Source organism: Branchiostoma belcheri, unplaced genomic scaffold (assembly GCF_001625305.1).
Source record: "Branchiostoma belcheri isolate BF01 breed outbred unplaced genomic scaffold, Haploidv18h27 scaffold41, whole genome shotgun sequence".
In the NCBI taxonomy this organism is placed as follows: Eukaryota; Metazoa; Chordata; class Leptocardii; order Amphioxiformes; family Branchiostomatidae; genus Branchiostoma; species Branchiostoma belcheri.
In genome coordinates, this window is record NW_017804032.1 from 1,037,941 (window position 1) to 1,064,119 (window position 26,179).

General features: G+C 38.8%; 1 protein-coding gene and 1 long non-coding RNA gene across 16 annotated transcripts in view; one reads left to right on the forward strand and one right to left on the reverse strand.

The window, feature by feature from the left end:
• Positions 1–1,274: 1,274 nt before the first annotated feature.
• Positions 1,275–26,179, forward strand: part of LOC109477773 (muscleblind-like protein 3) — a 134,397-nt gene continuing 109,492 nt past the window's right edge. For 13 of the 15 annotated variants that reach the window (XR_002140688.1, XR_002140689.1, XM_019779147.1 and 10 more), the window contains exon 1: positions 19,945–20,062. The gene's annotated coding sequence lies outside the window, so the exon portion shown is untranslated. Of the gene's footprint in view, positions 1,295–19,944; positions 20,063–23,898; positions 23,985–26,179 lie in introns of those variants that run through there. The other 2 variants (XM_019779143.1, XM_019779138.1) reach the window with 2 other exon arrangements.
• The window catches only part of LOC109477797, a 38,632-nt gene continuing 15,688 nt past the window's right edge, over positions 3,236–26,179 (reverse strand). Inside the window, exon 2 of the long non-coding RNA XR_002140691.1 lies at positions 3,236–3,364. This is a non-coding gene — a long non-coding RNA (uncharacterized LOC109477797). The remainder of the gene's footprint in view (positions 3,365–26,179) is intronic.

Genomic DNA, 26,179 nt, shown 5'->3' on the forward strand with positions numbered 1-26,179 from the left:
CAGAAACCTTGTAAAAGCAATGTTATGTCCTTCATACAGAATGCACCTACAATAAATGTGCCTGTCTAAGCTACAACTGTCTTTGGCTGAAATATTTCTTTCCCCAACTTGAACCCAACAAGGATATCAGAACTTACTACCATTCAAGTGAATGCACCCTGTAAAATGCAAGAGACTCTGTACAGTTGGAAGTAGTTATGCTGTGTAATTATAAGAGTCTTGCAATCTTCAAAGTGCACTTGAATGGAGGATCTTCAATGAAAATTTCTGGCACCAAGAAGCCTGCATGGATGAATTATTCATTGCCACTAATGTCAATTGAATACTGCTGTATCCATAACACTGGTATTAGTAAATGACTCCCAAACTGTTATATTCTATGTTACATTTGTGGAAACTCCCTATTATTATTGCCTGACAGATTGTGGCAGTTTTTCTTCCTTTCTGTCTAGACAGTATTTGAAGTGTTCATAATCATATGTCACCGTGTACTCAGTTATTCAAGGTTTTTAGATCATTGATATAATTGTTTACAGTATACAGACCTCTTCCTTATATACCAAGACATTTTGTTTATCACTATTTACCAAGTAATTGACAAAGTTTGCCTGGGCATATAATTTTAGATGAAGCGATAAGAATCATCACTTTTAGCAAGGACTTTCAAATATTGAAGCTCCATGCTTATAGTGTAAAGACTGTCCCAACATGAAAGGGGGAGGGACAAGGACAATTTCACACTGACTGAACTCAGGTCATTTGAAGCACTCGACCATATTGTGTACATTTTGTTTATTTTTACCCAAAGGACAGCTTGTAAAAGTCCATTGAGACATTGTAGGTTTTTGTGAATGGGTGACTATACCAGCTGTGGCAGGACATTGTTTACCTTTGCTGCTGCAATGGTTGGTGATTCATCAATGTCACCTGTCCTTATAGTCCTACCTTTTTGTCCTTGAACACAACCAGGTAGGATCAAACCATGTGTGGGCTCATATAGGGGTGTTAAATTCAACTTTCATTACAAGAGAAAAAAATCTAACCCTGAAACATGCTACTTTGTACAGAAAAATTGAAACAAAGAGTATAAGATGTTCAGTTGCAAAAATTGCTGAAAATAGTTGACCGAGAAATAAAAATTTGAAACGGGAATAGGCCTGTGTAAAAGATGCAGCAAGATTGGCCCCTTGGGACTGTGTCTAATAGGCAAGTACTTGTCCAAGGTAACATGTAATTTCAAAGATAAACATCCACCATTTTATGTAGATACACTGGGAGGGGGTTTTTGCTGCATGTGAGTATTGGTTTCAATTATTATTGTGTGTGTGTAGAATTTGACATTCAACCAGGCAATAGTTTGTATGTTACTACAAAAATGTATTTTCCTGTGACAACTGTTGAGCTCTTTGAGTTCTGTCAGTGTTTTTGCCTTAACTAGTAGGGTAAGTCCTGAATTCTTGACTAAAAAAAGCCTAGCTTGCTGATCATGAAGGGATACAATTTTCTAGAAAAAATATGCAAAAGTTAGGAAGAAAGGTGGGTGTTATCAATATCCGATCATGCATTTGCAATTACATACACACTTGGATAAATTAACATTTGCATCATTGATTTTAAATGACCTCAGATGACCCAAGCTTTTCTTGTAGAATAGCCCATTGTCATACCTAGGAACCATACTTTCAACAGTATATCAATTCTCTTACCTTACGTCCTACAATGCCTCAGATTTTTTTTTAAATTCCTAGGGTTCACTGCACACTGTTTCCACAGTTTTAATTTGACAACAAACAGAACAGGATGCTATATCTCGTTTCAGCCATTAGATGACCTTGTAAATGTGATAGTTTCTTTTAATACTTGCATTGTAAGAGCAAAGATGTTTAATCCCGACTAACCTTCTTAGTAAGAGCTTAAGTGGACATCGGGACTTCTTCATTATGATTCCATGGTCATCAAAGCATAAATTTGACTCTTGTTGTTGGTTTTAATTTGACTCAGTCGGAAATTGTTCTAATTCAAGTGATTGATTGGGCAACATTCACAGCTGTTTTATTGACTGTAATATGTCTGGATGATATTGTAGGGCATGTGACTTTACAAGGTCTATTCTGTCATTGACTAAGATGTCCTTGTCCCGTATTTGGGCCATACTTTACTTGTCTGTCTAGTGTAAGTGATAAAAGTGATACATGCAAACTTAAGCATGTTTCCATACCTGTTGCTCTGCTATTAGACCAATGCCAAATTAATCAATTGGTTCTCAGATCTGCCCGCTTCATTTTTTTCTGAATTTTGAAAAAAAAAAACAACTCAATGTTAGAAAATACTTCTTTTTCCAAAAGGCACACATAAAAGTATCATACATATCAAAATTATCATACCTGATTAAAGTTTTAAAACCAGCTAGAATTCATTTGAATGCAAGAAATAACCATAGGCCATCATGTACTAAAAATCCTGTAAATTTAGGCTGTATTATCACAGATGAATTGTTTAAAGGGCTGTACAATACTCTTAAGTTTTTCTTTGATGTGCCATTGAAGGCCTTAACATCTGTGGCCCTTTTGCTGAATAGGAGGTTCTGGATAATAAAATTCAAGGGCTAGTATGACTTCCCAGCATAGGAATAAAAAGATTTCTAGAAGAACAGAAGAAGAAAATTATGTTGAGTTTTTTGTCAGCAATTAGACCTTTGACATCTGTGGCCATTTTGCTGAATAGGAGGTTATGAGTAGTAAAATTCAAAGGCTGGAATGACATCCCAGGATTGGAGTAAAAACGGAAGCTACAAGAACAGAAGAAGAAAATTATGTGAAGTTTTCTTTCACTGAAGACCTTTGACATCTGTGGCCATTTTGCTGAATATGAGGTTATGGGTAGTAAAATTTCACAACTAGCGTGACTTCCCCGGGTAGGAATAAAAAGGTAGCTAGAAGAACAGAAGAAGAAACTTATGTTGAGGTTTTTTTATAATTGAAGACCTTTTGACATCTGCGGCCATTTTGCTGAATAGGAGGTTATGGGCAGTAAAATTTAAGGGCCGGTGTGGCTTCCAGGACGGGAGTAAAAAAAGGTAGCTGGAAGAACAGACGGCCATAAAACGCTCCCTCCTGTCATGTTATTGAAACCGTGATTTGCCACTTAGAAGATGTAAAGGGATGGAGGACTGGATAAAAAGGAACAGCACAGCTTAAGGGTGGCGGAGAAATAGGAATTCAATATGATGACCTACGAGGGTGCGTGCAGAACTGCAGATTCGCTGAAGTAAAAGATGACGCGATCGTAACTCATACGGTCCGAGGATGGGTTAGTCACTCCGATGGGATATAGAGTACTGTGAGCTGCACCACTGTATTGCTCACTGGGGAAAGGAAATGTACAAAAAGGGGCTATAGATAACAATAAATATTTTGTACCATGAAAGAAATTTTAGATTCAGCATCTCTTAAAGATAGGTTCAAGTAACCACAACATATTTTCCTCATCGATAAGGTTAATACCATTGGGTTATTATTATTAAGTCTGATGGCTTTGTTTTACGACTTCAACAGAAAAAAAAACAGGTCAGGACTTATTGGTTTAGATATGAAAGACCAGCATTGGAAATTTGATTCCATGTGTCTAATATCAGTAATCATCATGTCCTTGACTAGTTAATGTCAGCATTTTACTGGGAGCTACATGTATATTTATTAATATTTTCTGCAAAAAGTAAAGATGATTGTGAAAAGGCATGTTGTATGTTTCAAAGTAATATGTGGATAGCTATTAAATTGCAAAACCTGAAAATGTAATTCCTTGTAGTTCTGCCAGGTGGTGCCACTAAACCAAAATTTGTTAGACAAGATTCTTAATTGTCTCCTGTTCAACATGCAGGGATATAATCATACTATTTTGGGAATTTCAGTGACATGTGGAAAATATATGTCAAAGACTCTTTGAATTTTCTTAAAATTAAGGTCTGGTTGTTTCTGTATGTATTAGACCAATTTTTATGATTTTTCTCTGAGATTGACCAATTTGCGATAGCTCCACCTAGAACAGCGCTAGAACATCATTTTATAGAAAGCTTGAAATCTCCATATAAATTGATTACTGTGATTTGTATAGCGCTGCCAACAGTACAAAATTTAGGTCAATTACATGTATTGGCAATGTGTTCAAATTTATTGCTCAGATCATCTGGTACCAATGTGATGTTATTGCCTGTCTGATGAAATTTTGCCCCATAATTTGTACACTTATACAACAATAAAGCAGTTTTAACATAGAGCAATAAATTGAGCACCGGAGTAATGGCCAAGTGGGTAGAGTGTTGTATATAGTAGAGGGGATTCATTCCTCAAGCTACCGACATCTTGCACAAGCAGTCGTCCCTCAGTAAGACGTCTGGAGCCGCATAGTTCCCGTTTTGAACTTTTATTCAGTCTGTCACACGAACGGTTTCGCCTGTGTGGCTTCTTCAAGTGTACAGAGGCTATACCAGACTGTTGTTTAAACTTTAGACACAGTTATCAAGAGCACTTTTGGTTTGAATTATGAATGAAAGGCTCTGTCAGCTCTGGCTAACTCGGAGTAAGGCCAATGTCACTGTTGTATACATCGGCATATACTGAACTATATACTTACGTTGTATACCTTGAGGCAAACTCATGTATTTTCATTCTCTTTACTTACTAGCTTTATCACAAGTTTTCATCCTGCTTCGTAATCCCAGCCCTTTTTGCATCGCTAAGCTCGTTGATTTGTGACAATTGAGTTCCAAGTTGATAATGCTACGTGGCCCTTTGGGCAATATCACCAAGCTTAGACAGACAGTCTTCATTTCCATAGCAGCATGGGAAAACAAAAAAACCCTAATCTTGAACAGGAAGTTTCTGAGCTGCCGCTCCCTTTAAAGCGATTAAACTGCTTCGTGCCCAGCAGTTTCGATTGCAGCTACGATATCTCCGGCGAGCCCTTCCATCCTCATTTCCGCTCCCCGTCCCTCAACAAAGGTAGATAATCAAATCTCGCAGCCTGTTTCTGTGTCTATTTCCTTGCATGAGGCTGGAATAGGACGGCGGTCATTACACACTCCACTTTGTTTCTGACCTTGACGCGACCTCTACAGCAGGTGATGCATCCTGGGCACACCTTTTCCATCCATTACGAGTTTTTACGCTCCCCCGGTGGGTGCTTCCCCTTCCCATGACCCTTCATACGCTACGTTTTTTTGTCTCCAGCACATGCCCTAGCAATAAAAGAAGCTGCCTTGTACATGTTTTGGATCACCTGTTAGCACTGCAATACAACCGTTATCTTTCTGACAGCCCGCACATTGGAACATTCCTGGTCTATGTGACTACATCATCTGATGGTCATTTGCCAGGCATTTTGCTGATGCCAGGCAACTTTCAAACTTTAGAAGCACGGTGTTATACAGTCATGCAAGTTTTAACACACTCCAATGATTGCAGGCATTAGAGGTTGTGGAAAATACAATTTTGTACGTTACACTGTAGTCATTATTACATCTGATTCAGGAAATGCTTTTTGACGGATCTTTTTGGCACATTACAACAGTATCCTCCAATATTTTCAATTGTCTCGACCTCAAGGCTCTGATAAAGTTTTGTAATCATATCCTCAAGTTCAAAGCGGATGTTTCAAAACCAATACTACTTACATGTAGTTTGGCTGAAAGTTACTGAGTAACTTGATCTTGCATGTAACATTTCTGGGTTGTAGTAATGAGGTAGTGACCATTGCTCCAGCAGTAAATGGACAGAATTAGATACTGATGGACTGCAGTTGTACTCCTGCAATGCCCACACATTATGTGTTATAAGTTCACAATGTTGGCATCCTTTAGTCTGGTTAGATGATGGTCCGACTGTTGTCCCAATCCTGGGCAGTAGTGCAGGGAGTGGCCCTGTGCTCTGTGACTTACGGTCAATTGTTCCATATTCTCAGTTGTGTATTGACTGCGCAGTAGGATTAGTCGGATGTAAGTAAGAAGAATGCACAAGTGTTACCATTTATTTTTATCGTCTGCCATCTTTGTCTCCGTGTGCCAAGTCGCAAACGCTACGTTTCGTGGCTAGTGAATGCCACGGACGTGCGTGGATTTTAGCCAAGCACACACGGGTATCTGATGTACGTGTACGCACTGGGTGGGGGATCTTTCAAGATAGCGAAGCAGCTGGAAGAATCCGAGCGGCCAGAAATGATCTTGTTTCCCTTCACCACTAATTCTCTGGGCTGACTGCCATCTATTCCTTCCTATATCAGGATCATGGTATACATTGTACTATTCCCTTATGGTAGGAAGGGTCTCAGCGTTTTTGTTCTGCCATGGGAACGTAGGCATAATGTCTCAGCATTTTGTTCTGCCATACAAATGTTAATATAACAATCTCATTAAAAATGTCATAACCCCAATAAAAAGAGGGCAGTATGCTGATTCAAGTATTTCATGAATAAACATGTTTCAAAATTTTCAAAAGCAATATGCCAAAAGTGCACTGTGTGCAAATTGTACATTGTACCTGTGTCAATCTCTGTGGACATTATGTTTGATACAGAAACTCATGGAATAGTATTATAATAATAGACTAAGTAAATAATTGAGATGTCATGACAGTACATTGTACCTGAGTAAACCTGTATGTCTCAGCGGAGTTACAGATTTGTGCAAATGAGCCAGTGAACTCTTTCATTACGGTCATGGTCATTAGAAGATATACTGGGATTAATTTGTTTCATAAATGCTAATAAAAACTATGTTATTTTTGAGCCGGCATCAACTGACATTAGCTCAAGTTTTGTTGTTGAGGCCATGACATAAATGTAGTATGATCCAGTCACTGGAGCTTTTTTATGGCCTCCCTTGCCAGCGTTCCTGTCACTGGAGCACTATCTTAATGGTGCCTATAACTTTAATGCTCCCTTTATTGCCTTGAAAGCAAGAGCACTGCATCATATTTTTGTTTTGCTGTGTAATGGGATTCCCCATGATGCCACCTCATACAAGTTGATATACAAGAAACCACAGGCCTTGGTGGTTTTCAAGTTTGAAAAATTTGAAATTTGCATTGAAAACTGCCAAGGCTGAGAACTACTAACAAATTATCTTTTAAAGTATTGGGATCTTGGTTGTGTATTGCACCTTTTGCAAACTTTAAGGAACATAAACTAAAATATGATATAATAAAAATGGACTATAGTATTGCGTAGAAATAAATTCATACATAATCATGTACATGTACAGGAGGAGTGTTCTAGCCAGCCTGAAATTTTTTGTCATCTCAATTTTGTTTGATGTAACATAAGTGCAGAAGGCCCAAGGCATTGCATCCTAGGCTAGTGGTGTCTAGGGACATGCTTCCCTGAGAAAGTTTTGAAATCTTGACCCTCTGAAATGCTAACTGCCTGACAAATTCTAAGGTAGACTAAGCTTAGTTTAATGACATCTCTTTTCATATCTTTACACACCAACCACCTGTTGCTTAGGCCTACCCACATGAAAGAATCATATTTTGTATAATACTTAATGGATTTTCCTGATCGATCAAGAAAAGCTAACAAAACTCAGAAATAAGATGTTCTTCGGTCCAGATTCTAAGAGCCCAGAGCAAAAATGAAACAAATTAGTGGTACATGTAGTTAATTAATCGCTCGGTAGTTACTACTTGAGGGATGTTTGTGACAAATGTTTTCATCAGGGCCAGAAGGATTGTCGACAATATCCACACATGCTGCCAGGCATTCGCTGATGAGGAGGTAATGCCAATTCATCAACAGCCTCTGTAAAAGTCATCTATCAACTCTTACCCACACAGACAGACTCACGGCACCAGCTATCAGCCTGACATTCAGGGGCAATTTCAACTCTTGCAAGTTCAAGAATTTTTGATAAAGATCAGTGGCGAATCATTAAGTGGAGTTTAACTTTTCCCTTTCTGTCATTTGGTAGCTCTATTTCCACATGTCATCCTTCTTTATATAGAGTTCAGAGGGCTTACATTTCTGTAGTTTGTTCACTTGTATCTGATCCTTGAACTCTTGCTGTAACTCAATAAGCACACGTTCAGTTGAGTTGCAAGAAGTACGACATATTTTGCAAGAACAGTTTTAGCCTTAAGGTTGTGGATAGTGCATGTGTATCCCAATTTAAAGGTTGGGAGTTCAATCTGTACTTTGGGTATTAGAGTACAAAATGTACTGTTGAATCTTTAAGCAGGACAATTTGCTCTTGTTCATGATCAGTCCGTCAGTTTATTCAGCTGTATAGAAGGTAACATTACATGTTCCATCAAGTATAACCTACATGTACCATGTAGTGTAAGGCCATACCGATTTATGCAGTTGGTTCTTAGATTTGACCACTTTCTTATTCTCTGATTTGACAAAAAATTCAGGTTCTGAGTCAACTTCAAAATGTTCACATTTTGGCCCCAACAGTTGAAGAATTTAGTCCCTTTTGAATGCAGCACCTCACTGCAGATGTCCCATGAATAATAATATTGACAGATGACTCGTGACTTGGAAGGGTCAAGTCTTTAGAACAGCCCGTCAGACCGTCACTCATCCACAAGCTTAGATATAGGTTACTGCCCCAGGCAGCAGACATTCGCTGTGGAGACTATTCATAAATAGGGGAAACCCAATGTTCTGCATGAGCTGAGTTTCATTTCAGGCAGAGCATAGAAAATGCCTCAGTCCTAATGTTTTCATGGCTATTTTTGTCGCCAGACAAACCATAGACACATCAGTCAAACAACTGAGCTCAAACGTAGACACTGTAACAGTTTATATGGATATCTTTGAAGTACCAGTTTTAACTTCTTATTCCAAAGCTACATTTTCAGATGAATGACAATGCCTAAACTGCCATGTATATTCTCAGTTCAGTATATGTACTTCAGGGGCGGGTCAGTATACAGTGATACAGCATATACTATAGGGCACTGTTAATCATTACGCAAGTTTGTCAAAGAAAACAAGCTCTGCATGGTTGATCGGAAAAGAGTTCTTCATCCATTGATATTATCCTTGGCGTAGAATCCATGCAGAATGACCATGTTCTATCATATTCCATGAACCGTCAGTGTATCAATTTTTAATTCCCCTTCATGTGTTTGTATTACAAATGAATCTTTTATTGACCAAGTAATCAATAAATCAATTGGCGGGCTTCTGTCCTTGCTCTAAAAGTTGATATTCTCCCTCCTGGGACAAGTATATTGCCGGGCACCTCTGGAAAATAGTGAACTGCAAAACAAGTATTCTGTTACAGTTCTGTCACTCCAAGCTGCTCATTTAATTGGATAAACTAAAGAGAGCTTATTCATGTACATGTAACGTCATTGATTAGGTTGCCACAAGGTTTGGGTTCTTATTTGAATTTCAATAAAATTCAGCAGCTCAAAGAGATCTTCTAACAACCCCCAAAAACACTATTAAGTGCCAACAGCCAAGAGAAAAGAACAAAATAAGATTATCGAAATCATTCCTGGACCCATAATATGGGATTCTCATCTTGTAATACATTGTACATATTATATGTACTAGTCTTTTGTAAGGCAGATTGTTGTTCTGTAGCAAAATATTAGACTATAAGTGCCATATATTGTACCATGTGCAATTGTGGTGCAATAAAGTTTATCTAATAATAAACTAAGCTGAGTTGGATTAACTTTGGGTATAGACTTTAAAACTAGTAAGTGCCTCCCTTCACACCAATAAATGTTGGGGTCCCAAGCTTAAGCCTTTCCCCACAGACTTATGCCATAACCAATGCAAATTTGGTGCATGGATGAATCCATAGCTGGGAGCTTTAAAGGTGACTTCATAAAGGCCACAAGTATAAAGATATCATTACTACATCATCGAATATGCATCCATGGAAAATCTCTACAACAGAATATCTGAATCTGAATCTGTATAGCTGGTATAACTGCCATAGGCATGTAGTGTAACAGCAGCTGGCTACATGTATGTTACACCGAGCAACTTGTTACACCTAACCCTTGAACATCTAACTCTGAACATTGTTTAAGTGATGATGCCCCTACTTCACTTGGTGGCAGCAAGTTGTTCTACTCTACGATAGTTCTAGGAAAAAACAAGTTTTTGAACACCTCAATCTTTGGTTGACAACTCTGGTACTTAAATGATTAAGTTACTGTAATTAATTATGTAAGACTAATACCAACTACCATGATGTTTGTTTATTTGTTTGTTTGTTTGAACCATTCTTTATTCATGAGAAGCTCAAATCTGTCTGTAAGGCGCCTTTCATGTTAACTTACATGTGAATCTCAAATAGTGTTTATGGATCATTTAAACTTTGTAAGATTTGTCGTTGCTAAAACTGTAGTTCAAAGATAGCAAGGTCTAGGACGCAGGACTCTGCAACATTATTACATAATAGACTAGCAAGTGGCCAGCGTCTGGCCTGTAGGCACGTAGAAAGGCAGGCAAAACTATTCACCACAGTATGTTGTCGCCTAGTGAAATTGATGTAGACAGTAGCAATCCTAAAGTGGTTGCCTTGGGCAGGAATCCAACCATCCTTGTGTCATCTTGATTTACATGTGCCATGGTTTCTTAATACGTCTAGTTCCTCTGAGGCAACATTCTAACATTAAATGTTGCTAAATACAACCTCAATCCTGTGAACGTTTATAAAAGTCACCACAGGCCCCAGGCGCTGTCTCTAAATGGCAGTGCAGTGCAAACGGAAGCCTGTTGTCGGCCCAAGATTTATTCAGTGAGGAAACTGATGGAAGTTGAGCGATGGCTTCCGATGTTTTGCCACGGAAGGAAAATGATTATCAATAAGTCTGGGGAGACAAGGAATTCCTCTCCATCTGGAAGAGTGCTTATTCCAGAGGGAGGAAATGGAGAGCACCCATCACGTTTGAGTCGGTCTATCATGCTTGTTCGATGTTCATGTAAATGGTGTGAATAGCCCCCGTGATATATCGCAGGAAAAAGTTTTCAAATGGCAAACGTTGCTTGGCATTAAATGAAGGTAAGCTTCTGACCATTAGTAAAATGGCAAGCTACATTTGATAGTCCCAGAAGAAGGATTATTTAAGACTCAAGGTTGAAATTGCTGGAAAAGTGGATGAACATGGTTTCATTCCATAGATTTTTACATTGTTTTGAATGTATTTCCCAATACGGCAAACATTTCGTACATTACTTTTTACATTACATTACATTTTAATGTTTCTTACAAAATTCAGTTCTCCATCATACCTCGGAGTCCACTTTTAGTATACCATCCCTCTTATGCTTTCAGATAGTCACTTGTCATTGACTTACTTAAACTCATTCCTCACTCTGCTCAATCAGTCAGTCACTCCATACTCTTACTCATTTATATCTCAATCAATCAGTCAATCAATCAATCAATCAATCATTCACTTGTTATTTGTTCCTTCATTTCATTCTTTTATTCATGCATTCACCCATTCCTTAATTTGTTCATTGAGCCATATCTATTCATTCATTCACTCTCACCCTTTCACTCATTCACTCATATGCTTTCACTAACTCTCCCTTGTTTAAACTATTTCTGCAGTGGTATGGCCTTAGCCAGTTTCTTCCCAGTGAGTGTGTTTGCAGTTATTGTTGAATCTGCATTACCTATGATGAATAATGTGTCCCTGCCGTCACCCCTGCTCCATACATGTACACCAGACCCGGAGAACTGCTGAGCCCTACCAGATCCTGACAGCAGTCCTTTGTCTCACCCCTAAACTTGGCCCTGCCATGGATTTTCCCCAACAGCTGGCATAACTGGATGCAAGCCGTCCAAGACAATTGATGCGACGAGAAAACTTTTCTTCCGCGCGCGTGTGCTGCGGAGGTCAGCAGGATGTGCCGAAGTCGTTCGTCAGCGGAAGGCATTTTGATGAAAGCATGCTGGATGGAAGAGACATTAGTTACAAAACAATGTGTCCAAAATGGTTGCATCGTCCAACTTCAAAAGTAGCAGGGGTCATCATAGGGATTTTGCTTCCATGGTGTGTGAGATATTTTTAGCTCAAAGAGTGTTGATGGATCTATAGGACTGCTAAAAGGTGACCAGTTTCACAGAACTGTACATCCAACAGCAGAAAACTTCCAAAAAAACAGTAATGATTAAATATCTGTATATGTAACTTGGGGGAAAAATCAAATGGAATATTTCTTCATTCTTGCTTCCACATAGGACAATTATTGATTTAAACATAAAAATAAATGCCTAACTATTACCAACAGTATACTCTTCTTCGATTTCTTGATAAGACTTATAAGACAAATCTTGAGATATTCTGCAATGAAAGGTTTATATTTATAGTAGCAAACTACTTTCTGAAGTGTGCTTGGAAACATTTCAAGTACTGTCAAACGTACTGGGGTTTTAAAGATGAAACAGAACCATGCTGTGTCGGTAGCTGGCAGAAAAAGGATAAACATTCTTGGGTAAGACCTCTCTTATGTTCACAGCCAGAGCCTTTCATGATTGAACTCCAAGCTATATAACATAAAGTGAAGATTCAGACTACCTAAAAGCAATCACTATAGAAAGAGACAGCTCAAGATGTTTCATCACAAGATAACAAGAAGACTAGCACCACGGACAGTGCTTACTTAAAATTTCTGCCCCAATTCTAAGAACTTTTTAGGTTCAACATCAATTCCAATTACTCTAGTTTTCTTCCAACTTTAAATTTCTGTAGTACTAGGTAGAAATATTGGAAACATTATATTTACCATGAACTTGTTGTTACAAAAAGGAAACAATATGGAAGTCAGAGGTGTCTTGCCTATTGCCATGCAGATTGATGGAAGGTAGTTCAGAAAGTCACCAGATCTGTCAAGATTGACCCTAGCTGGTTGCCAGGGGAGACACGCAGCAGACAGATGACATAATCACGGGCGAGGTTAAGCCTCTCAATTTTCATGGAACCCCCCAGAATTCAGCAGCCATGCAGCTCATCACGTCGGGGACGGCATGTCGTAGCAAGGGGTCGAAAGAGGCCTTGACTCCGAGATGGAAAATACATCAGTGGCCCACGGCATCCATCAGTGGTAAAGTGAAGCTACTAATGGCTCGCGAATGACAGTCTTGGGACGGCTCGACTGGTGGTAATATCCCGTCACATGCAGCCCGGGGGCGAGGTCTGAAGTTTACAGCCTGTACGAGTGCTCATCAGAGCGACGGCGAACTTTTGATCACCCAAGTTTTATTGCCTTTTTTTGCGGGCTGTCAGGCAGTCGTGGTGTCATCCGGACTGCCGCTGCCCTGGTGCACTGTGGGTCTGATCTCTGACAGGTGGCCTCATGGGAAAAACTCTTAGGGTGACAGGACTGGACGAAGGAAAACTCACTCTAACCAGTCAAATCTGGTTGTATTGAATGGTGTGGTTACATGCTTAGACAGATACCAGGCCATCTTTACAGTGATTAAATCTCAGATTAGGGATACATTTTTGGTTGGTTGGCTTGATCTGCACAGTACCCTTGTCAATTTAGTCTACTATGATATAATCGTGATTCCCCCCAGGCCACATACATGTATATCTGCCACTCTGAAAACATGTATCTAAACAATTATCAATGCAATATCAGCCAGTAAAATGCACTCCTGCATATCTAAATAATATTGAGACTGACTGACAGAAAGAAAGATACCTACACAGATGGTGCACTGAGCTCTTTGGTATGAACTTAACTGTTCAGAGGTACACTTTTGACATACTGAAACATTGCCGCTACATCTGAGGTGCCTGATCTGAACTTTCGTTACCGTCTAGAGCAAACTCCCAAGGTCTCATAGTTATTACAAAATTGTATATCCGAGGATATCCCAGTAAGTAATCAGACACAGACCTCACTTGGATATAATTGCCAAGATACAGCCCACAGGTTGACTATCACATCCACTGATACAGCATAATTGCTCCTGAGAGAAGTGTGCTCAGTTCTTTAACCCTCAGTGGGACTAAAACTTTGCGCTGTAGTTGGCCTTTGACACTACAGAGTGTTAAGTCGCTCAAGATGTGGTGCTATTTACTTGAAGTTAGCAGAGAGCCTGTCGTGGAACATGAAAAAAGATCACACCCTGGTTTGGAAGGAACCATTTGCAAGTTCCTAAAAGTAATGTAGTACCGGTCTTTGCTTGTGCTGCTGCGGGGTCCCTGACGGCAGTGAGCAGCAGTCAGCTAGTCTTCACAGTCACCATGTTCCTTCAAGTAATGACAATATTATTATTCTTCTGTCGACTGCTATACACAGACGATTGTGAGTTTATGACAATGGTCAAATCTGAAACAGAATTTTCAACACAAAAATTGGACTTAACCAAATTTTTGACTCGTTTTTGCCAAGGAATGAGCAATTCACTGCTTCTGTGACATCATGTTTCACAGATAAAACATTCATATGGCTTGCAGAGCAGTGGACTATAAGTACTAGCGGAAAGTTTGTGGCGTCCCTCGTCTCTTTCGAGAGATGGTTATAATGTCCTGTCAGTCACATTTTATCTGCATAATGCGACATCAGAGAAGCAGTGGATTGTGGATAGAAAGTTTGAGAAAGGAGTGTAAGAATTTACAGCTCAAACCTGTTGCAGAATGTCTTCTACCAACAGTTAAATTCTTGACAAATTCCCCACGCATAGCATCTAAAAATTCCCACATCAGGAATTGATTTTTATGATTAAGTCACCCTCTAATTTAGAACTGTCACAGTCAAGATTTACTTCCCCAATTTGCAGAAGACAAGTCAACTCTGTGAAAACTTTTTTCTCTGCCAATGTTCCAAGTTCACAAAAGATAAACTTTCAAGCCAACGGTCAATCCTGTCTCATGCATGGCCGGAGGGTTTCTCTGCCATGTCCAGTGGTCAGAGTCTACTAGATTAACTGTCAGCAGGTATGCCATCACAACCCATTGACCACACAGATCTGATCAAAACATCTTCTCTCCCCTGGTGCACTGCCAGCTTTGAATTCCTACAGTGCCAAGAGGATATCCAATAGACATAAAAGTGTATGTACCTCAAGTTTGGTGCTTAACTGGCTTACCAAAAGCAGTTTAGGTACTGTTGTTTCAAATCTAAGCACATTATTGTTAGTATACAGATAGCTAACTGATTTTATTTGTGGGGAATTTCTTGAGAATCAAAAACATTAAACGTGGTACTAACTTCTAACAGCCCATCACGTTCCCTGTCGTGCATCACAAAGTCCTTCCAAATCCCTCCATCCTTCAACCTATCGCAGTCCCTTCTTCCTGTCTCTCCTAAACCTGATCTAAGCCCAGACTCTACACGATGTGGGATTGGTACATCCTTTATTGTTGTGGTAAAATTGTGCATTCAATCAGGGACATCTATTTCTAGTGTGTTTGTATCCTAGATAGAGGTATGGGACTGCTTTCATACCAGTGTATAGCAAATGCGAAAACAAGCAATGACGTGCAAAAACAAGAAAAGGGGACAAAAAGGAATGAAAACAATGTTTAATTAACTAATACACAAAAGTTGCGGCAAACGTTGATATTCTAAGTAAGGTTTAGAATAAAGAAGTCGTAGAATAAAGAAGTGGGCATTAGGCCACACCAATTTAATTTGTTGGTTCTCGGATTTTTTCAGAAAAAATATGAAGCGACAGGGCGAAAAAAAATAAAAATAAAAACAGGTGTAGGCATCCTATTATAGGCTTAAATGCTATGGAATGAGCCATGAAGTCAACACAAAAGGCTGGGTTACAATTTAAACATTGAATTTTGAACTTTTAATCAAACCACTGCAATGATAGATGGGAAAACTGTAACAACTAGGAAGAAAAGGACTTTCCTCAACTGTTGGGGGACAAAACATGAGCATTTTTCAGTTGATTCAGGACCAGAATCAAATTTTTTTTTTTTTTGCAAATCAGAAAAAAAACGAAGAGGCGAATCCGAGAACCAACAAATTAAATTGGTGTGGCCTTAAATAAATATAATGTTTTTCCTTGTTTTTGCAACCTTGCCCTTCAATTCATGTACTACCAACTACATTGTAGCTAACTGTTATATGTCTACAGAATATGAATCAATAGGGAGTAATATCTACACTGATTAAAATCTATAAACTAAAATCTCTCAATTACTGAAACACATTTATGACAGGGAATTATTAAAGTCAGTATAATTCAGCATTGATTATAAATTTGTAATAGTTTGCCATTGGTTAAGGGAGAAAACTTTTGCCAATCATACATTTTGTAACAATTCATCTTCCTGTTGTCTCTAGCCAATTAGATTTAGGCTCTGAAAGCCTTTGGCCCAGTGACATGTGAAATTGAGTGTAGCAGCATGATCTATAGTCAGTTTAGAAACAGGAGCTACTTAATTATTCACTAATCTTGCATGAAGTCTTTGATTTGTAGCCAAAGATTCAAGTTCCTTGTTTGGGATTCTGGGACTAGTCTAAGTTGTGTAGTTTTAAAGGGGTTATATCCAAGTTCTTGCAAGCTCTGGTACATTGAACATTGAATAATCGTGCTTGCTTTCATGAATACCGTAATCATTCAATCCAGGGGTTTGCTACAAATGTCTCGGTCCAAAGTCAACCTTTCCCTCCTTTGCCTTTGAGCCTTTGAATCAAAACATGTCCATGATTTGATTCATTTTAGTCACAAGACTCCACAAGTACATGTTCGTGCATTTGTGCCATGTTCCTGTTCAATGTGTTTGATTTTGAAATACATTGTCATTAGTTTTCATAGCAGGTAAATGCATACTACACTTTTAACCTTTTGCCTTTTAAAAAACTGAAACTGGAAGTTAAGTAATGAATCATCAGGGGACCAGAAGTTCAAAACCAGGATTCTGATTTGGTACTGTTTACAATTTTCGTCCAACAGTTTAGTCAGGGGATGACAATGGTTATCTCTTCTGGCACCCCATTGGCCATGTTTGTGCAGGAATGTAACCTTTAGTTATCGTCTTGGCGATAGTACAAGTGAGTCACAGTGGGTAGGAACACCTACTGTAGACAGGGCAGCGATTGTTTTCGGAAGGACTCTGGTGTGAGTCAGAGTGTGTGGGGCGGGAGTACAGGATCTGCCAAAGGTCCTTTACCTATCCAAGCTCTTTAATATCAGTAGTGCCTTTCTGACACTAAAGGCAGTCAGCTTATCACAAATTGCTAAATGTTTTTTTCTGTTGCCAGGTAAAAGGAAAGACCTGATACTGACTATTGTTACACAGCCACAACAGCTAACCTCAACAATATAATATACATGTAAGCATATTTTTCTCCACGATTTGTTATTTTGAACAAAATTAAAAGCTTCCTTGGATAAACATTACATATTTTAATACATCTAACTGCAAAGCAAAATAAAATTGTTGGTTGAATGATTGATTTTTTATAACGTAATTTGTACCTACCATGTATGTACAATGTATGTATGTACACATGTGTGTATGTCCTACCAGTTATATGCCTCTCACATGCATACAGGGCTGTATTTTCAATTTTCTCTTGTCCTGTACTGTTCCTCTTACTAGAAATGATTTGTTAGCATCCTGAGCAATTAACAAGGCTGCGTTCTGACCTTCATGAGGAGAGAGAGGGAGAGGGAGGAGTAATTGTGCAGGGGGAGGGTGGTCCCCTTCCAGTCTGCTGTTCAGAAATAATTATCACAAAGTAGGCAGACTCATCAGCCAATCCAGACTTCATCATCATCATCTTTCATGTTGTGCTGCTGAGAATAGCAGTATCCCATATTCATCAGTTAATTACATAGCTTATGATGCTAATCCTATCAACAAAAGGACCGAAACAGTCTACAAAACAGACATCAGGAATCGATATGTGAGATATATGGGAGGTAAAATTTTTATTTTTCCCCAGACCGTTTAATAGTTTCTTGAATGTCTGCTTGTACGGTATGGTCGTAGCCGCGCTCCCGTTATGGACAGGTGCGGGCGTGCCATTTTGGGAAGGGAGGGGATGAAATATGGGGCGGCCTCAGACGGTAGGCTGGTTGTTATTACCGTCTGGCAGGGCTGTCTGCCGAGAACGTGCCCAGCATGACTGGTGAGCCCAGAACTGTGCCAACATCGGGCACGGGCAAGTCAGCTGCACGCTTCACATTACCACTGGCTTCATGGCGCGTGATGGAATAACTAAGGCAATAATGAAAGAATGAACGATCTTTATGGCCTGTTCTTGCCCACATGGGCTGAATGCAGTAATTATACTATATAATTGCAACTACATGTAGTCTAAACTAATCTAAAATTACCCTGTAGTGTTTATAGTTATTATAAACAAGGGGGGGGGTAAGCATATAAATCTATGTTATCGCAATCGTAACATGCTAGAAAAATGTAAAGATTGAAACATATTGCAGTGTATATACATGTACATGTAGCAGACCATGGATTTGAGTATTTGGAAGTGTAGAGATTCTAGCCTTAAATGGAAAGGTGACATTTTAGAATTTTGAATAAAAAATCATAGAAGGTGATGGCTTCCAGTATTCTGTTGCCGCCAAAACATCAAGAATCATGGGAGTTGGATGGTGTTGTCTCCTTGATATTAGATCAAATACATGTAACGTTACATGTCACACAGCTGTTGTTATTGTTGACAGAAGTCATTTTGCACAGTAATCTTGTAGTAAGGAAAACATCAAACAAAACAACAAGCTTCAGAATAAATATATGCATTATCTTCTGCAATCAGAAATATAAGACATAAAGAGGATATGATTTTTTGTTTGCCCTGTTTTGATATTTTTGGGAAAGGAACAATATTTGGTTATCTGGTGACATCTGCTGATTTTTATGGTAATTTTTTTTAGCTATGAAGGACTTTTTTTTTACTGAACTTTTTTGTTGGGTCATGCTCATACTCAGCCTTGATTTGTCTCTATTTCCTTGCCTTTTGCATCCTAATGAACATTATAAGGATGCAGTCTACAAGCTTAGATTGATTGTATTTAACATATAAAATTAACGGGGAACAACGGACGCTAAGCCGTGCAGTGAGTGTGAGTGAGTGATATAACGTTACTGTGTTTGATGCTGACACCATACAAGTATGTTGCTATTCAGGGCTCGAAATACTGGGTGCATTTGCACCATAGTGCACCCAAATTAGAACTGTGCACCTAATTTTTTGCTGTGGGTGCAGTAGTACTGGTGCACCCAAATATTTTTGTAGGTATTTTTGTACATATCACATTATAATAGTATGCAGGATATTCCTAGCATCTAAGTGTCAGAAAAATAATAAAATCTTTGTTGTAGTTCTTGTTTAAGATTTCGAAGTTAGCTCCCATTTCAGATTCAAGCTCAGAAGAGGAGCAGTAAAATCTATAATTAGGTTTTGTTTTATATGGTGCACCTGAAAAAAAAAATTTGTGCACCTAATTTTTCAGGTTTGGTGCACCAGTGCACCTATTCCCAAAAATGAATTTCGAGCCCTGCTATTAAAATGCTAACATCAATTTTCTAGCAATGCAAGTAAAGAAGCCCGCAAAAAGAGGATCACAGGTAAAATGTAGCTTGGATGAAAATCAGAGACAAAATTCTTAAGTACTGTGTATTTATTGACATCAATTGGACAAACTAAAAAAACAAATTCAAGTGTGTATGGATGAAGGTTAGACATCCAGATAATGAGTTTCCTTGTAAAATTCAAGTGTACGTGGGGTCTGGTAAGGAGAAAATGGATGTCAATTCTGAGGTAATATCATAAGACATCCCCCAACAGAACCTCAGCAGGCTAATGCAGGCACCACTGCAAATGCCATGTAGCACAGGCCATGTTGGAACCAACATTATACGTCTGATTTTGAACTTGCAAAAATGGGGAGTGGCAAGGACGAGGAAAATTCTGTCCTGTGATTGGGTGAGGCTGTGGTAGATGTGCAAACAAAAGGATCAATTTCCTGCTCTGCAGCCTTCCCTGTGTATAAATAGACGTGTCAAAACGCTAGGCACTTGATCATTGGCCTTGGCCTGACTGTGATAACGTCACATGCCGCTCATTTTCTAACTGCTGTGAGCTGGAGGAAGTAAGTACCCCACGCTTCCCTTCCAATCCTCAGGTTTTAGCCTCAATCTTCTTAACTTTCCTTTTCCGCCAGGGTGTGATCACCTTTCCCACTTGTTTAATCTGATTGCTAACTGTAGCAAACAGCGAAAACAGCGATCGTTTTAGTAGTCATAGAGGAAAAAGGCAGGAGTTCACGTCATTGGGCGTTTTGGATTTTCGGTTATTTCTGTTGCACCCAGTCTGTGAAACTGATCTGCCGTTTTGCAGCTACAGCAAACAGATTGTTGTCAGTCTAGAATCTTAATTATCTGTATATATTGCAGTCCATAACAGGATTACTACGTACACTTTAATTCCCAGTAATAGTATAGTTGTCAACAAAAGCACGGGAGGGTATCGTTCCCATAAGGAAATAATTCTTGGTAATATGATAATGGCAATTAAAAGAATAACAACCGTGATTATTTCCTGGAGGGCGTGATAGGAGTTTTGGGAGACTCCTCTTACAATAAATCACAAAGCATTTGTTGGGCAGTGAGCCTTTGAAGGTGCCTCAGGGAATGGAAGCATGGTTGTCTGCTTGCAAATCAAGGATATAATCAAGTGGTACTTGGCTGTGTGGCATGCCAATTGTAAGAGATGCAGCTCGGATTGTTGATTTAGGATAGACACTTCTTGCATAGCGCTTCTTTTATTTTGAGCATATATAAAGCCAAAGCAAATTTAAATTGTTGGTTCCCAGATTTTTTAGGAAAAATTTGAAGCAACAGGGTGAAAAAACACGGGCCTCAAAATCCTATATGGAGTCATGTGTATCATTCCAAATTTTTTATTCACAGTTACATGTTATATAGCTAAAGAGGGACGTCTTTGCATAAATTTGCATATATTTGCATACTAACGCATAATTGGTAGAAAGGAAAAGTCCAAGAGTTTTAGTAAGCCTCTCTTCAAGATGGAGTGGCTTACTCAAACCACTTGGGAGTTTGGACAACTGTACCTGATAGGGGCCCTTGAAAAGCAATCACCTTTGGCTTAAGAATTCAACTTACGTTCAGAAAGTTCCTCAATCACAGAGACAGAAGTTTCTGCTCTGACTGTTAAGGTAGCCGTGTAACATGTGGCTGATTCAGATAAAGGGTCATAGCACCAGTGCATTCTGAATATAGATTGCTATTTACATTTGGAATTTTTCATATTCAACTGATGTATGCTTTCCAGCAACAGGTAGACATATGTAGGAATGACTGTGAGTAAAACTTGCAGGAACTTGAGTGACAAGAAGTATAATTATAAAGAAAGTTTCACTGTTTAGTGATAAAGAACCTTTGTGCAAGTCTCTTTGTAGATACATGTTGGTAAAATTTTTGTCACCAAAACATTGAACAAGAGTGTTTTGTATCATATACCCACATCTGGGCCACGATATGTTTGATATAGTTGTTTTGGTCCGTGCATGGACTGCTAATTGCATGTATAAGAAACACACTTTGTACTGTGCCGCTGTGGAAAATTCAAACACCAGATTCAGACTTTTGCAGATTTTTTGCTTGAGAACACCAGCTTTTCTCAACTTTTGCCTCATTTCGCATTGAAATGCATGCTTTCCTGTATGGGTATGAAATAAAAAGAATACAACATGGTGTCTTCTGCATCACACTCAGTTTGGGTGATGTGGAATACACCATGTTATATTCTCCATGTACATGTAAGCTCCTTGAGTCTGTGTTTCTTGCATTGACTCCACTCGTGGTGAGTACACTTGTGATGTTTTATAAGTCTGAGAGCAGAACGTGAAGAATGGATTTCAAGTGGATGTCTGGCTTTTACCCAAGGGTATTAAAGTAAAAGGGTTCTAACTGAGATTGATTAGCACTGAGTCCAAGGATGGAGGCAATATTAGCATAGGTCAGTGTTCTAGCAAGCATCCATATTTCTGTCATTTTCCTGCTCGTGATGGACATAATTTTGCTTAATTTGTCATCTTTGAAAGACAAAAATCATCATTTTTGAGAGACAAAAATGTTAAGATATGGAAAGAGATGTCATTAAGCTAAGCTTAGTCTACCAGCAAAATTTTCCCCTCAAAATGCAGGAAATAGTATTTTAGAGGGTCAAGACTTGAAAGTTTCAAAATTTTCATGGGGGACCATACCCTCAGATTCCCCTAGGAGTGTTGCACCTTGGCACCCTACATGATGTTATGTGAAACAAAATTGAAATGACTGAAAACATTTCAGGCTGGCTAAAACACTGGGAGAGATGGACAGTATTCCATAGTCTATAGCCAGGCAGTTAAACTGAATTTTGTTTTCAGTTTGACTGGAACCAAATTCAGCATAGGTCACCATAATCGGCTTGTCTGGGTCTCCCTTTTCATTTATCCGGTATGAACTGTTTCAGTCATGCCAGACAAGTTTGCTGATCCAACTCAAATCCATATATATGCCATTGCCCTGCTGCTCTGCATAGCAATGTGGCATACGCATGTGCGATGAATCAGAAAGAAAGTGCAGGTACACTGCAGAAGTTCCTGTTGGTATTCAGTAAGTTGCCCACCACTAATGTTATCAGTTGTCAGTTGGGGAGGGTCCAAATTCTTGTTCTCCTTTCCATGCCTAAGTAGCAATGACCGGATGCATGCATAGCATATTATGAATCATTCATAGCTATGGATGATAAATGGTAAAGGGAGCACATTAATTGTTGAAAGGTTTAAATTTGTTCTTGTAGTTGTTTTCTAACTTAAAGTAGAAGAGAAGCTTAATACAAAGAAATAACAAGTCAAACATCTCCAAATTCTTGTTCTCCTCTCCATGCCAAAGTAGTGATGTACCTCCATAGCATAATATGAATCATTATTAGCTATGGATGATACAAGATGATGGAAGCAAATCAATTGTTTAAAGGTTTTGTTCTCAAAGTTGTTTCGTAAAGTACTAGAGAAGCTTGATACAAAGATGTAACAAGTCAAAGTTAGAACTAAGGTCAAGAGTGTATCCATATGTTGATAGAAAAAATTGTTGTGAGTGATTTTTGTTGTAAACAGAGGAATCAACTGAATGGGAAATGTTTCTCAATCTGTTATAGACTGTGGGAAAAATTTCAAACAGCCTATACACAGAAACAAACAAATGTCCTGTGGACACAACAGATGTGAACAATGTACAGTCTGCAGCTTAACATGTACCAAGTACACCATTGTACTGAATGTGCAAGAAATGAAGACATCATCATTTGGGAAAAAAAGATCTGCACCATAATGATGTTGACATAAGGCAAACACAGTATTTCATACATCATCTCTTTCAGCATACTTGTAGTTGTTCATTCAATTGGTACAATTAACCATTGTATCACCCCCCTTGTTTGTGGAATTGTAGACAGGACTGACTTGTTCCTGTGCTCAAACTGCCGCTCCCAACGCCTGTTGTAGTTGTATTTGTGTAAGGTTTCACACGTTATGGCCAACCACAGTGTTAGTCAGTAAATACTAGTACAGTGACTTACAACTGTAGTATATATTTCCAAAGAGTGAAAAGAGACATTCAGTAGTATTTTCTACCATGTATTCTCTCTCTCTCTCTCTCTCTCTCTCTCTCTCTCTCTCTCTCTAGATATATATATATATATATATATACCTATGTGCATACTTAATATGCTGATGTAATATGTAGGTTTACTAGGTGCACACTATCAACTGAACATACAGAGACCCAAGTTCATTTCTGCTAGTGCTGAGTTTGTGACTGTTGGGGCCGGGTGTCCTTTGTGTGTTCTGTTGACCGTCTGTCTGTATTTGTACAGGGAGAGTTAAATAGGCAATGAGTCACCTTTTCCCTCCCCTACTGTTTGCATTGTTGGCTAATAGGGGAGGTTTTTGTCCCGCAGACTTAAAAAGCCGACCTCTAGTACACCATGCATGGACTCGGCCATGTGAGGTATGGAAATAAGCAAATTAATAATTTCTGAAAAATTTACGTCTTTAAAACGTTACTTTTAGCAGCTGGTAGAGATATTGGGGCTTGAATTTTTTTCTGCAATATGTATTTCATATTACTGAGCCTGCAATTAGTTGATACATTTTTTGTGATGAGCAAAACTTTTATGCCAACTGTAGATTGCAGGTGGTTATTTTCAGATATGAATAAAAAAATGTATCTTTCCTGTTAAATATATCTTTGTTGTGTTCCGCTTGTACTGAGACTGTGATATCCATTTTTGGTCACAGAGCAAGAATAGCTTTGTGGGCAAGGATACAAGAGATGAAGCAGTTGGGCCTGAGAAAAAAAATGTTGTGTTTCGTTGAAACCTTCCAGTCCCAGCCTAGTTTTATTAAGGCCATAAAGTTTGACGTCTGAATTTTATCAATCTGACATCTGAATTTCAAGCCCTATGAAACATTGAAATGTGGTTGCATGCATTATCAGCCTGAACCACATTCTTATCGGGTGAAAATCGGGAAAAATATTTTGTCACTTCCCCACAAGCAAACAAAGCAACAGGTCCTTGACACAGTCCTGGTACTGATGATGCAATACAGTTTTGCTTGGTTGAACCAAGGAGGTTAAAATCATTGAATTTAAAGCTCCTTGGTTGAACTGTTTTTGTTGGATCATTTTAGGCGAAATCTGAAAAAAAAGAAAAAGGAGAGAGACTCCACGTGTATCTACCTACCCATTTTTCTGGACTGGAATCGAAAACACAACATTTTTCTTCCCAGGCCTGGTCATAAACATCATGTCTGAGATACTAAATCAACATAATTGAGGGCATGCACCTCATTCCAGGTGGACGGATGTTGTTGTACCTCATGCCCTCTTAAAGCAAAACAATGCAGAATGTTTGAATGACATCATTCTTAGAACATGTGATTACACTGATGACTTTCTCAGGGAATGTGCAAAACTATGTGGTTTCTGTAAAACCCAAGTATTTTGTTTGGAAATGTCATGTTACTCATGCTCACGGTTTCAAAACTGTCACTGACTGGAAGAAGGCCAGGGGCCAGGAATGTATATGACCTGTTGGTATTGAGCAACAAGCTTCAGCATCAGTGTAGATCACTCCTTGATTAGATTTGCTGATGGGTGTCAGGATGCCTGCGGAAGATATTGTATTAACCAAATTTGATCCTTCAGGAAGGTTATGGGCTCTACATGTACATGTACATGTGTTACGTAGCAATTTTCTGGAAGACACAGAACTTTAACATGTTAACTTGATTTCTTTTAATTCTGTTCTGTCACTTGCATGGCTTTTGTGGTGGCTACTCACTTTTTTTAGACAATATGTGAAGGCTACTGGTATAACTGCTTTAACTTGAGAATCTGTAAGTTCCCTTACATCTGCTTGAAAATTTCCCTGACTGTTAGCTTCAAAATAGACTTTAAAAACTATTTTTCATTTCCTACTTTCAGACAGCAATATCTTTCTTTTTCCCTTTTATAATGATAGAAAGAGTCTTTCCTTTGATAAATATTGATTTCCAGCTTACAAGATTGGCATGAATATTCATAATTGCATAGACACAACATCTGAACTGAAGCCACAGCTATCCACTCACAGAAGGACTGAGGACTGCCCTATTTAACTTCCAGGAGGGAATCCCTATTCCCTAGTGGGACAGGCAGATGTGACAATGTTTACATTGTAGAGCCCTCTAATCCCTCCCAGACACCAGGAGACAAGATAAACAAGCACCCTGATCACTTAGATAAACAGAAAACAATGGTCCCATGCTGGGCAGAACATCCTGGATAGTTTAACCTAGATTAGCAGCTCAATGGGAGTAATCAATTAACAGGTAGTTACAAGCAATTAACACATAGTAGATAAGGCTGAAGTAGTGTTGACAAGTGGTGATAAACTGATTAGTATAGTACTGGGCTCCCTGATGTGTATTGGGGGGTGGGGCTGTATCTTTTGGGTTGGTTGGACCAGCCTTTGCAGGTGAATTGCCTGCTTAGCTTCTTTGTTGAGGAATTTTGTATAACTTTTAATTTTAAGAATCATAGACTCATCATTAGATGTACATGTAGATTGTGAACTGGGTCAATTTCTAACTTGCTTCTATTAGGTGTGTCAAAAGCAGAAAAAAATAATAATTTGTGATCTACAGTAATGCTAAAATTAA